Consider the following 12491-nt stretch of genomic DNA (forward strand, 5'->3'; position numbering starts at 1 on the left):
ATATATACTAGAAACAGCTTCCATGTGATTTGTGGTACTAAAAGTTGTGGAAGGCCAAGAGAGAATCCAAGCAAGTATTAGCTCATCGTCAGACTTAGAGCCATCAAGGATCTGTAAATTTTTCGTGGCCACCTTGGTTTGTACATTACCAAGGGTGAGCAATCTTTCTCACTGCAAGCATCTGAAAAGGTCTGTCAGACTTGTTAGAAGGAGGGGCAAGACCTTGAGTTAATAATGAAATATCCTAGTAGGCCCTCTAAGTCCGAGAGTGAGAACGACCAACGTGTTTCTTAGATGGTGACTGAACAGCATGGACAGCAAACAAGGGAATTGCTCTAACTATTTGCTGAATGACAATGGATTGACAAAATATAGCGTCACTGGATGACCAAGGTTTCCATTTCCAGGACATGAACTATGTGAAGTTCAGGATTACCAGGCTGCCATGAAATGATTGTGTATTCAGCCACATCCTGGTAAAACTGGTGAAACCATTTGTTAACAGGTGGCTTGTGTTTGTGAATTCCTCATGATCATCTCCCTTTACTCCACCCCCTGGGGTATGTGTTGGTGGCTCTCGGCGATGTGAAGGGCTTTGTATGCACTTGTAGTTTCAATAGCTTGTTGTCAAATGTGCATGCAAGATGCTAGAGGCTTCTGGATGCCTTGTAGTGTTAGGCATTATATGTTGTGTTATATGCATTGTACATTGCTGTGTGTCACAGTGTATTGGAAATGCTGTGGAGCTTTAGAGTGGCGTTATAGTCGGTACTTAATGTTTATGATGAAGTGATGGAGTGTGGAGTGACCACACTTGACACACTTGGTTCCTTAGCTTCAGAAATTGAGCATACTCTTCCCTGGAAAGTGTATTAGTATGTTGCTGGTTGGAAAAAAAAAATTTTCAACCCAAACTATTGTTTCTACATGGATGACAAAAATTTCCTTGTTCGTATACATTATGCCATTGTTCTGTGATTGTGGTCATTTTCAAAGGCCTTAAAAGTGGACAAACTAGAAATTGCAAGTGCAGAAAAAAAAAGCTAATAATCATTAATGTTTGTAGACTCCAAATTATAAAAGACAGCTCATGGGGATAAAGGGTAGTTGTGGAAAACAAAACAGAATATTAGTCAGCATGGTAGACTCTGATCTCAATACATTCCAACTACTGATAGGCTTGGGTATTTTATAGTTATGATGGCAAGGAGATATTTCCAATTAAATTTAAAGAAAGTAGTTCTGAGAGTGGTAGAGGGCTTAAAGGCAGCATGGGAAAAGCAAATGATTCTTTGCTTCCAAAGCCTGCCAGCTAGCCAACTGTATGTGACAGTGTGAATTTACTGGAGGTAGGATTCTACATTGTGAAGGTGACACGATAAAGGATCCAGGAAGGAGAACACGCAGTTGTTCTTGATAACACAAATTAATGGGATGCTAGCATTGGGAACTGATAGGAGGTACCTAGTTAGGAGAAGAAACCTTGTAGTAGCGCTTTGAATAGATAAAGCCAGGACAAAACAGCATTTGTTATGGTTAGAGAAAAGGATATTCTGTTATAGAAAAGATGAAGTCTATATACAATTAAGTAATTTAGATGGTTTGAAAAAAAAAAGTTATCTTGGGAATATTTTAAAGAAATCGATGATTTTCTTTTCCTCTATCAACATGTTATTTTTCTGGCCTCAACCTTAAAGCTGCGTCATTGTGGGCTGCCAGCCTACTTGACTGGAGTAGGTAAAACACAACTGGGTTTAAAACATATGTGTAAAATGAACCACATCTTTACATACCTTTTGCCAAAGAAAATGAGGATATTCTGGAAGTGACTCATGAGGTGGGTCCCTTCTGAACTGGTTCTCTATCAGTGCTCAGCACAGCACCATGAGTTATACAGCCGGAGGTGCAGCTTTTCAGACAAAGCATAGAGTCCAAAGTCCCCACTGCAGACTGCTTGGCCTTATCTTCAGATGTATACGGTGTACTTTTCTACCAGGCTGTGATATGTTATGTGCTGCTTGTGTGTATGTTTGTTCAAGTTCTGTGGGACTGAAAAATGCTGTTGAAATGAGGTTATCTGCAAACTCATCACAATGTAGAAGGAGGCTTGGCTTAGTGAGTTGTTGAGAAACACAGCTGATGTGTTTTGAGTCGATAAACTAGTTCTCCTAAATGAGAATTTTTCAGTTATCTTGGGGAAAAAGTTGCACGCTTGTTGAAAGCTACTGAGCTTATGTATTAATGAGGTATCTTTGTCGCTGTGCCATTGGCTTCAAACACTTTCAACAACCTTTAGAGATGATCTGCTAGTTGAGATGGCAATCTGCCTAAACATTTGAGCGATCCTTAACGGTCGTAGCAGCCTATCTGGTGCAGTGAAACTGCTTCTGTGACAATTTGCCAAATTCCAAGTATGAGGACGATTCAAAGACAAGTGGTGGTGGGAAGGGAGGAGATGGCAAAACCCAAGACTTGCTGGAAGCTGCCTATCTGTGTCAAAGGGTCTCCTGGTCGCAGTTCTAGACAGGCATTGCTGACTCACAGCTGAAGGAACTACTTAGGCTGAACCACTCTAACAGGTTAACCCTTTAGGCAACCTGCTCACAGGAGGCTTTTCTTATCTGTGGATACCTGTAGAAAAACGATACGTGGATTTGCACTGAATTTATTACTTCAGGCAGTGATTCTGGAATGTAAACTATTAGCTGAGGTAAAACAGAAAATTCTTTGGCATGTAAAGCATCATGGATTGTATATCCCATGGGAGAACTGGGAGTACCGTCCTGCATACACATGCTGCTGCATGCCCTAGGACAGCAAATTCCATTTTTTTCTAGTTAAATGGAGCTGGAGAGCAGCACCAGACTGTTTCTTTTTGTTTTCTTTGTTTTTGTTTTGTTTGTTTTTCAGACCAAAGCTCCACTTCATATTCTTCTTTTACCACAGCTATGCCTTATCTTTGTAGGTCCTTGGGTGGGCAGCTACAAAAGCTTTAAAAATCTTGGCTGGTTAGTTGTTATTGAATTATACTAAATTAAAATGAGACAAGAGTTAGTAAGGGTATGTGTGAAGTACTGGAACATAATGAATACATAAAAAACATTTTTTGTCACTTGAATGGAAGGGAGCCATATGTGGTAAGGTGTTCATAAAATATTTTGGCACATTTGCAAGTTCTAATCAGACATTAAGCTTAATGAATCATTTAAGGTGTAGTTATTTAATTTGTCTTTTTATTTCACAGTTAATTTTTTACCTGAAATTCACGTTGAGCTCTTTTCCTTTTTTACCCGTGCTCACCCAGACCTTGATCCCACTACTTTCTTAAACTGAGAGATTACCAGGGACTGACTCATTCTCCTTAGACAAGCCAAAAAAGGTCATTACAGTTATCTGAAGCTGTTAAGAATCTTGATGTTTTTTTTCAGTTGCATGCAGAGATGCCAAGATGACTTTTCCAGACCCTTAGGGCTAGGCTGGGAATTGGGTCCTGATAAATGTGTTTACAATAAAAAAAAAAGGAAAAAACAGATTTATAATCTTATTCAGATTGATCGTTTCTAGTCAAGATCATCCATCTATCGAGCTTTCATTTTAAGTTATGTTTATTCCCCTAGTTTATTGGCCCCCATTTTCTCCGGATGAATTCCGAGTTAGCTCTGTCCTGAGTTCATGAAAAGCTTTGTTGTAGAAGTCCGCCACTACCCTGGTGCTTCTCACTGTTGGCTTGTTTAAGGTCAGGTAGCATTCTTTTGAATGATCTGTTGCATTTTGATTACAGGTTTGGACAAAACTTGTACTGACCTGTCAGTTCTTTAGGGTTTACTTGATCTGTTACGCTTGCCTTCACCCAAGTACCATGTGTGCTGGGGGAAGGAGGCTGGCTGGAATGCATGGAATTTCAGTATGACTTGAAGTCACATAGCAGGCATGTGCTTTAGGTATCAGGTACTCCTTTTACAGAGAAGACATAGTGCTGAGCAAAGCATCGATTAATTGTTGCCACAGAAGCTGCTGGAGATTGTATGCGCTTACAGATTTCAGTGTGAAACTTCTTTAATGGTTCTAGGGAGCTGATTTAGTGCCTAGTCTATTTACTGTTAATATATGGAATTATCTGGGCACCTGGTTTTATTGCAAAGAATTGAGTGGGTGATTGCTGCTATAATTCTTTTGTTAGTTTATATGTTCCAGTCTCCATCCTCTTGCCCTTTCCCATCCTGGAAATTATATTGAACACAGGCAGATTCAGAAAATATTTTCAGATGTTACTCAGGACGTTTGTGCAAATTTTATAACTGCTGTCTTGCAACTGTAACTTAAATTGATAATGTTATCTTAAAATGATGATGTAAATGATCCTTTTAAAAAATGCATGTTCTGACTTCAAGCTAAGCATGTGCACTTATCAACAAGGGTTGCATTTTATTCCTGTTAAAGGAGTGTTTTACTGATGGAATCATTTTCTCAGTGTAGAGGATTTCTGGAATAATATGACTCCAAGATGCATTTAATTACCAAGCGATGATTTCTGCCTCATCAATTTACATATGGGGAAGATTCTTTAGTCTGTACCATAACAAAGGGACAGAGGCAGGAAATGTGCAGCTCTCTCTGATCTGTCCTTCACACACATTCCAGCGAGGCTGGCTGTTTTCTCTTTTGTGTGAGTAAGAGGAATGGTTGTTAGAATAAAAACAAGCAGTCTATCTTGGATGGATTTGCGCTAGGAGACTTTGTCTCAGGAGACTATAAATTTAGTATGCTGTCTGAAAATCTCTGATAGAGCTATGAGAGTCAGAGCATGATGGAAATGACTGGCCTATTACTGGTGGGAGCTACTAAGCAACTGAGAAGTGGTAATCTCTTGAAATATTTAAAACAAACAAACTTTTAAATAGCAATGGGGAAATAGTTGATCTGGAGGGAGTAATGCCAAAGGCAGCTTTAATGTGCTGGCTTTAAGCAAGTTAGCTCTCAACACAGTTTTTGTTAGTTCCTGATTAAGTTGACATGATTGTAATGCCTTTCCCCAGTCACTGGTGTGTAATATCCTTCTCTCCTACATTTCTCCTTTTCAGTTCCTTATTCCAATTTGTCTTTGATTTTTTCAAGGTTAAGGGCTACTGGGTGATCATGTACATGCAGCATTTGGTAGCTATTTAATAAAAACACTTATTTTGGATGAATTTTTCACTGAACATGTCAGACCCAGATGTGGGCAGTTGTTTTGTTTATGTAAGTAAAGTCTCTTTTTGCTGTTTTAAGGATACTAATGAAAGGAAATCTGATTTTTAGAAGGGAGAATGCCATTTGCAGGGCTCCATTCTACTTATAGCATGAGTGGCTGCTTCATGCAAGAAGGATTCTCATCCTTTCACAACAGTTGCTCGCTGGTGGTTCCTGGCTAATTGAATCTCATCTTTGGTAACAGCCTGTTTCTGTAACATGTGTCTTTCTTTCTGAAAAGCTCCAGGTTCTCTGTAATTCATTTCTATTAGGATACTATCAGGCACTTCTGCACACTGCAGCTCTCCTCTGCAATCAGTGCACTACCACAAAGTGTAATGATGAAATCTCAGGTAGAAGACATGAGGTGGTGCAATCTTCATCTTCCCTGCCGGTTAAATTAGCAATGTCCTTTCATCTGGGCTTACAGCAGCACTCATTACCTCTATGTTGAATATTAAAAAACCAGGCATTCTGCTTATGCTGTGAATATGAAATTACCTGTGTAACTTTGCTGTTGTGCTTTGTACTGCAGTAATGGAGCTGGAGGTTCCAGGTCAATGCCAGGGTTGCTCTGTGGCCAGGAAGGTTCCTAGTTTTCAGTAGGGTGTGCATATGATGCAATCTTAGGTGAGTTAGCTGCACTCCAAAAATGAGAGGGCATGCTTACTCCTTAGTGGAGATTTGTCACGTTATTTTTTCTCAGACTTCTAAAATGTCTGCTTTCTGCATCATTTCTGAATGTCTGTTTCTTTCAGTGTTATCCTGGTTTGTGATGGTTGATAAATTTGTTCTGCCTGTCCGTAGTCACTGATGGTGTATGTGTACATCCTTCAGGGAGCTGAGTGATGATCCTGGACACTGCAGGAAAGAGTTCCCTTCCCCTTTGCTCATACTGTTCTCCACTCAACAACACAAAAAAAAAAGTATGTATTCTGCTGAACATAATAGAATTGCAGAATATCCTGAGTTGGAAGGGGCACATAAAGATCACAGAGTCCTACTCCTGGCTCCACACAGCACCACCCAAAAACTGGACTGTATGTCTAAAAGCATTGTCCTGATGCCCCTTGAATGCTGGCAAGTGCAGTGCTGTGACTGCTGCCCTAGGGGGGATGTTTCAGTGCCCAACCACCCTGTGTTGAAGAACCTTTTTGTAGCACTAAGCCTGACCCTGCCCTGACGCAGCTTCATGCCATTCCCTCAGGCCCTGTTGCTGTCACCAGATAGGCCTCCTCTTCTCTGGGCTTAACAAACCAAGGGACGTCAGCCAGTCCTCATACAACTAGCCCTTCAGGTCTGTCATCTCTGTAGCCCTCCTTTGGATGCCCTGTAATAGATTTATGTCCTTAACTGCGTTATCTGAAGCTGCACTCAGTGTTCAAGGTGAGGCCACATCAGTGCAGTATAGAGAGGGACAGTCCCTTCCCTCTTTGATAGGTCCCTTTCTGTGTGATGACGCCTGAGTGGATGTTTGAGTGACTTATTTTGGCAGTGTGGGTCTTTACACTCTCAGGATACAATTTAGCGCTGCAACTCCTTTCCATAAGCATTGCACAGCTGGAGTTAACATTTAGGCCTGCAGTGTTTCTGTAGTGAAATCTAGAACTGTGAATCTAGACCTGCATATGTGGTGTTTGTGACTATGGCAAGCCCAAATGAGCTGATTTTTTTCCTCTTACAACATGCTATTGATGTAAGGTGCATGGGAATTAGATTAATGCTACAATATCATCACTGCAAGGGATTTTCCTGTAGCGGTTGAAGTCACCAAATGAGTTGCTGCAGCTTCCTTTGAAGCCCCAGATGTCTTTGTGTGGGGGAAGGAAGATGTGTTGCTAAAACCTGCTCTGCTCTTCTCACAGCTGTCAGGCAGCTGCCAGGGAAGTTCTTGCATCCAAGTATGAGAGAATCCCTCAGGTTGCTTAAGGTTGGAGGGGTCGGCAGTGTGAAAGCAGCTTTGTGCACCCAGTTCCTCACTTTCATGAATGCAGTTGTGGAAGAGCAGGGAATTTACTAGCTCGGAAGGATTTTAAATCTTGAAATTGGTTTATATCTTCTATGCAGGGCTTAATGTATTTTGCGCTTGGTGCAAACATATGCAGCTACTTGTGGGCAGATGACCTGATGAGAAGTGATGGTGAGCCTTGGGAATGGTGGGGAGTAAGGAAAAGCTGCTCTGGAGACAGAAGTGTTGGAATTAGTTTGTTAAGATAATTAAACTATCTTATGGGCAAATTACTTGAGACTCTTTAGAGACTGAAATTGAATTTCTTTTCTGTTGGAAGCTAGAATTCTCTAGTGAGGAAAGACTTAATTCTATTTTCAGGTTTTAGTCTCAGGAAATATTTAATTATAAAAGTTTTTCCACTATCCCAAAGCTTTTGAAACAAATCATCTGAATGTGGCTTCATTTTTTTAACCTGTAGACAGGTTGGATAGAGGCTGTGAACCATAATGATGGGAAAAGTATGAGGGAGAAAGAATATTTTTGTTTCTCTATTTTGCTTATTTGTTTTGTTTTTAAGAAACCAACAGTACCATTTATGTGATAGAAGTTCCAGTCCCTTGTTGCAGCAGTTCAGGTTTAGTGTGCAGCAATGGCTTTTGTTAGGGACAGGGGAACAATGCAGTTAGTGAGAAAAACGAGAGATGAAGGTTGACCAAAAGTGATTGATCTGTCAGCAGGATGTGTGTGTTTTTGGCCATACTGTTTCTAAGCTGAGGATCTCTGCATGTTTATATTAACAGTGGGTCTCCTTGTCCTTGGAATGAAGTTGCCTCATCAACAGAGTCCCTAAGGGGATTGAAAGTCTACTCAAGACGTCATCGTTCCCTTTTAAAAGGGGAAAAAACTGCCAGTTCTTATATCCTGGACCCCTTCCTCCCCCCCTTCCTTTCACTTACAGAGCACCAAGGGGCGGACCTTACTTCTGCAAACTACACATCTTGCGTTCCCCTTTGAGTATTCATTTTTCTCCTAGCTGTAATTTGATCCTGGGCTGTTCCAACTTGCCTGTAGTGAATAAGCAGAGAACTACATGTTGAAAGACTGACTTTTCTCAGTAGACACAGTTTTCATCATATGAGAATGAGAATTTCTTGCACATTTGAAAAAGTTTAAAGTTGATAGGTTCTTAGTGGCTTTTTTTTTTTCCTTTTTTTGTATATATATCTTTATCTATCTGTATATAAAAAGAGGTCTCTAAGGGATTGTATCTGTTCAGAAAACAGTTGAGGATCAACATGACGCTTCTGGAACCAGAAATGCAGATGACAGCACTCCAATCAGGTATCACCCCAAACATATCCCATGGATAAATGCTGCTGGTGAATCATGGATGCTGAGCTATGTAGGGAGTGTCAGGACAGGACGTGACTTCGAGTAACAACAAATTAAGAGAGCTGTCGTGATTTCATGTACAGATTAGAAATGGGTACTACATGAATGATGCTAAATACTGATCACTTAAGTGCTTCACTGGAGATAAAATCATCTTTCTGCTCTTCATTTTCTGGTCTCTGGTGTTAAGTTAGCATGTCTTGCAAAGATTAGAAGATCTCTGGCAAATCTATGACTTATTCTAAAGAAAACCGCTCTGTTTAGCTTTTGGCAGATTTGTTGTTGGCTTTTATTTGGCAGTTTTATTGTTTTTCAATGAAATGGTTCTTTGGAGAGATTGTAATTTTTTTATTTTTGGAAGGGGAAAAACCTCTCGTGCTTTGAAAATTCCCAATGTTTGTTTTATGGTTTCAGAATTAAAATGGTATTCATTATGTATACTTGATTTTATCCTAAACGCTGAGTGATATAGCACCTAGCTCTTAGATATGTACAGAGTTGCCTTTCTGACATGAAAGACATGCTAGGGTTAAAATTGTCTGTTAATGACAGTATGATGTACTTATGTAGGGCATTTTTATTTGCAGCATTAGGACATTTTGTAATCACGAAACCAAGCAAATATGTATAGATATGAATGACCTCTGTTTTATGGGTGGGAATAGAGACTGACCATGACCTTGGAAAGAACCAACATTAAACTAACAGTAGTGTGGAAGTTTCGGTTTGCATTTGTGTACTCTCATTTATTGTAGGGCATTGGCAGAAAAACAGAACATACATAGTGCCATAAGTGTCAAGACGGACTTGTTTCTAAAAGATAAATGCTTTATCTTTTTCTTGAGTTGAAAAGAGACAAGTGAAACAATAACTTCATAATTTTAGAAAAGCATTTCGTTGTTTTTAGAAATGGCTGCTTTTTTTCTGAATGTGCATTGTTGTTTTCCCCAACTTACTCTTATGCTTTGTAAAATGTCTGAAGATTGTATGCCAGTAAAGATGTGTATAATCTTTATTTTGTAATTCTGAAATGCAATTGTATTAGTCCTTGTTTAGAGAACCAAAGTGCATGTTTCCCACCTCTTATTGTAGACTGGAAAGGCAACAGAGGTGTTACATCAGGGCTGCATCTTATGTGGAGTGCATGGTGTGTCTTAATTCATGAATGTTAAAGAAAGGTGTTTTGAGACAACACACTCTGTCATTCCTCTAAATGGTACTCTGGTAGTCTGAGTTCTGGAGTTAGGATTAAACATTAGCAAGTTGTTTGGCATGGGAAAGGATGGCAAGGCAGTATCTAATCTGCCTATCTTGTAAAGAAATTTTTTCTTCATGTGGAAGCCTTTATGGAAAGGCCTGAAAAAGGCATTTACCTCAGAGTGTCTTGTTTCTAACAGGTTTTCTTATTGTTTTCTGTATTATTTTTGTTGTAGCTAAATTTATACATGATACCCTGGGAAACTTGAAGAATATGATAAACCTTGTCAAAATTAGGGAAACAGCCTTCATATTAGTATTACTTTTTTCAAAACGTCAGTTGTAGCTGTGTTTGTTTTCTTCTAAATTATTTAATGCTTAGGGTGAAAGTTTCTCCCACAGAAGAATACTTGGATGTATCTTCTGCTTTTAGGCCATCTATTCCTAGATTATGCAGTGGTGTTCTGTAACTTTGAGGCTATCTCCTGGCAGGTTTAGTTTACCTAATTAGGGGTACACATTCCTTGCACCTCTTCCATCAGTGGCAGCTCTCTTTTCCTGATCAACTGCTGCTGGGAGAATGTTAGCTAGGGAAAGCAGGGAAATGTTTACATAAACAGATTCACAGGATTGGTTGGGAAATAACATATGACAACAGGATGGTGCCATGTGCACAGTAAGTTTTAAAGATCTGTCTTCACTTCAATAATGGAAGTGTACTATCAGCTTCTAGATAAGGAAAAATGGCTACCAAGACCAAGTTGTTCGACAGCTTTGCTTAAAGAAAACCCTAGTGACTTCAGCTGCTGCATCGGTTGCTACTGTTATTTGGCTTACTGTGATAAGTTGTGTGTTGGGCAAACTACCTGAGAGTTTTTAAGAGATGGAAATTGAATCTTCCTTTTGTTAAGAGCTAGACTTAACTTTTCAAGGCTTCAAGTCACCATGTTCATCTTCAGAAGCCCTCCTGTAAAGATGGAAACTTGAAACAGTTGTCTCAATCAACACATCAGGCATGCAGCCTACTTCTCAATGGGAGAGGCAGGACAATCACGGCCTAAACCGGGTAAATAAATAATCCTCATAGGCTTGGGTACCCAAGCATTAAGTAAGCACATTCTTATGACCTGCATGCTTTAAGAATGCTTGGCCTACAGAATACAGGCTGTGTAATGCCTCTGTAAGAGAATACTTAACCAGAACAAAATATAAGTGAATCAAAACCAATCTAATTATTGAGGTACATGTTGTACCTCAGGAAGAAAAGGCAAAGGTGAAAATCAGGCTGAAAAGACATTTCATAAAGTCAGCAAGTCCAAGAAAATGTGTGAAGCTAAGAGTTTCTGTATGTGAAATCTCATCAGACTGCTGAAATTATTGGAAGATTTGAGCCAGTCGGTCACACAGCAGTCATGCAGTGTAACATAAAATTGTATATTTGTGTTCAAAATCTTGAGTTTGGAATCCCTGGTGTTCCAGTGTGCATGTTTTCATTCTATTGAAAATGAAGCTTATATTCAGGTCTATACCAAGCTCTTGGCAGTGGGAACTCTGATCATTTTTGTCCAAAAGTCACTTGGTTCTTTCTGCTGCCTTTAGTGACCTAGAATCTGACTCGTTTGTTTTCTTTGTATTTATTTGCTGATTCCAACTTGCTGTTTCCTTCTCATTATCTACTTCAATCTAATCTTTCTACATATCCTCTCTTTTTGTAGCTTTTGTTGGTCTCCCAAAGCTTCTGCTTTATTCATGTCACTACCTATTATCCCATATAGAGATCTTGCACATTTTTTTTTGCTGTTGGTCCCCATTCAGATCAAGATATGGATTGAATGCTGTGTTGATGTGACCTGGCTTTGTTCCCTAACAGACTGGCTGAATCACAAATATTATTATTATTTTGTTAATGAAGAGTCCTGTAGGAACACTTCTATTTATTTGAACAGCCTACAATCTGATACTGCTTAGAACAGTTTTTGAGCAGCCACGTAAAGGACTTGTGCTAATTTGGGATATCTCAGGAGCCTTGGGTGTGTGCCTGGCCTCTCTGGAAAGCTTATTGTGGAGGAACTCTCCATTAGGTTGACATGTTTTACCTGCTGTGACTGACTTTCTGTATAGTCTGATGCCCATGTAACAGCTTCCATATTCAGACCTTGCTGATTATGGTAGTGATGTGAAACAGCAGTTGAATTACTGTTATGGTTTATTTTGTCAGTACTCGTACTGAAATTATGGTGTTAGGGAAACCATATCTACTGATGCTGAATTTAGGTGGGTTTTTTTTTCATTTAATGCTAGTAAAATGTACCTTCAGATTTTTGGAAGCTCAGTATTTTTGGCAGGATTAGCAATATTCTAATATCTGCTAATTTTGTGCTTAAATGATTAATGTGTACTTCTGAAGATAATTCCATTTCTTTTTTCCTTATTTATTATTCATCATGTGTTCCTTTTTATGACTTACAGCAAGTAGCTGGGCAGAAATACGTGTGCTGTACACATATAGAGGTGCAATCAAACGTATAGATAAACCCTAAATTTTGGATCACTTTTACAGATATTTTGCATGGGTGGATGAGATTTATGGCCTCTTACAGTCACTGAGAGTCTTTACACTGCGTTGCATTAAGGGATATTAGCAGTAGCTAACTTTGTTAATTAATTCAATTTCCCCTAGATCTTGATGTGCATATAAATTTCTTCATTGAAAAGTGAGCCC

General features: G+C 39.4%; 1 protein-coding gene across 1 annotated transcript in view; it reads left to right on the forward strand.

The window, feature by feature from the left end:
* Positions 1-12491, forward strand: part of MRTFA (myocardin related transcription factor A) — a 79546-nt gene that overhangs the window by 244 nt on the left and 66811 nt on the right. The window lies entirely within an intron of this gene.

The sequence above is a fragment of the Cyrtonyx montezumae genome, unplaced genomic scaffold (genome assembly GCF_038088225.1).
Source record: "Cyrtonyx montezumae isolate F1298 unplaced genomic scaffold, pur_monq_1.0 scaffold_3, whole genome shotgun sequence".
NCBI classification, from domain to species: Eukaryota; Metazoa; Chordata; class Aves; order Galliformes; family Odontophoridae; genus Cyrtonyx; species Cyrtonyx montezumae.